This window comes from Panthera onca, chromosome A1 (assembly GCF_046562875.1).
Source record: "Panthera onca isolate mPanOnc1 chromosome A1, mPanOnc1 haplotype 2, whole genome shotgun sequence".
NCBI lineage: Eukaryota > Metazoa > Chordata > Mammalia > Carnivora > Felidae > Panthera > Panthera onca.
Window position 1 is genome coordinate 28,064,535 of NC_138339.1, and position 1,953 is coordinate 28,066,487.

The 1,953-nt window shown below is 33.9% G+C and overlaps 1 non-coding gene across 1 annotated transcript; it reads left to right on the forward strand.

Annotated features, from left to right (window-relative positions):
- The first annotated feature begins 797 nt into the window (after positions 1–797).
- On the forward strand, positions 798–905 carry LOC132682550 (U6 spliceosomal RNA). The gene has a single exon (XR_009611732.1). It is a non-coding gene; the product is annotated as a U6 spliceosomal RNA (small nuclear RNA).
- The last annotated feature ends 1,048 nt before the right edge of the window (positions 906–1,953 follow it).

Sequence of the window (1,953 nt, forward strand, 5' to 3'; positions counted from 1 at the left end):
TTCTTTCACAGTTTGAGTTACCCCTGAAGTAGACTTTGTGCCAAGAATTCAAGTAGAAGTGGTTTCTTGGGATATGCTCCAGTTACCCCACTCAAGTGGAGAAGAAGCCGGGGTACTTTTATGCTGACTTCCATTAGTCATTGGCTGTAGGCTTCTTGGGAATGGGGTGTTAATTTCTGCTTCTACCCAAGGTACACAAATAAGCCTTCTGTGACTTTGGAAAAAGTCTCAAAGCGAAACATGCAGATCTTGGCTCCTGGAATAAGAACAAGCACACCAAAATAATGATATGATATGATACGATATTCCAGGTTCTGGGTGGGGCATCAATAACATCTGCTACCCCATCTGGCATACCTTATAGTTTATGGAGATATATCATACATGTCACATATTACATATATATACAATTCCACTCCTAGGTCGTGAGCTCTATAAGGGCAAGAATTTTTGTCTATTTAATTCTCTGCTGAACTTAGAACAATACCTGGCAACCTGGCACATGTTGGTGTTGCATAAATATTTGTTGAATGAATTAATGATCTAGATCAGAGATTTTAAGCTATGGGTTGTAACCCGCTTAGCATGTCATGAAATTAATTTAATGAGTCACCACCAGCAATAAAGACAGAGAAAAGAAGAAGTATATTGCAGGTAGTAAGGGTAAATACTGTTTCATAAAATGTTGCACTTCAGTTATTTAATGTACATATTATAATTATTAAATTTAAATATATAAATTAAATTTATATTGGGTCCTATAATAAAATGTACTTTTCACTCTGGGTTGTCATTTTGACAATCACTGATCAATTTCTCACTTTGGCATTGGAATGATACAGAGAAGATTAGCATGACTCTTGCACAAGGATCACATGCAAATTAATGAGGGGCTTCCTACTTTTAGAATGCATTTGAATTTAAATGACTGTCAGCTTAAAATAGACTTCCATACGTATAGGTCAATATATATGAACCTCATAATAACCACAAACCAAAAATCTATAATGAAGACACAAAAAATAAAGACAAAGGAACTTATACATAACACTAAAGAAAACCATCAAACCACAAGGGAAGGAACTGAGAGAAGAAGGAAGGAACAAAGAACCACAAAAACAACCAAAAAACGATGAACACAATGACAATAAATGTATACCTATAGATAATTCTTTTAAATCTAAATGAACTAAATGCTGCAATCAAAAGGCATAGGATGGCTGAATGGATTAAAAAAACTCAGGCCCTTCTCTATGCTGCCTATAACAGACTCACTTCAGATCTAGGGACACACATAGACTGAAAGTGAAGGGCGAAAAGAATATCCCATACAAATGGAAACAAAAATTAACCAGAAGTAGCAATATTCATATTAAATAATATCAGACTTTAAAACAAAGACTGTAACAAGACAAAGAAGATATATTACATAATGATAAAGGAGTCAATCCAAGAGGAGGATATAACATTCATGTAAATTTATACATTCAAATTAGGAAATATAGCATTTGTACATATTTATACTCCCAAACTAAGAGTACTGAAATATATAAAGCAGATATTAACAGACATAAAGGGAGAAATTGGCTGTAATACAATAATATTGGGGAACTTAAATACTATACTTACATCAATGGATAGATTATTCAGATGGAAAATTAATAAGGAAACATTGGCTTTAAATGATGCATTAAACTATATGAACTTAATGTATGCAGAAGACTTCATCCAAAAACTGCAAAACACATGTTCTTTTCATGTGCACATGAAATATTCTCCAGGACAGATCACACATTAGACCACAGAACAAGTCTCAATAAACACACGAGGACTGAAATCATACCAAGCATTTTCTCTGGCCACAGTGGTATGAAACTAGAAATCCATTACAAGATGAAAACTAGAAAAAACCCAAACATGTGGAGCCTAAACAACATGCTTCTGAACAAACAA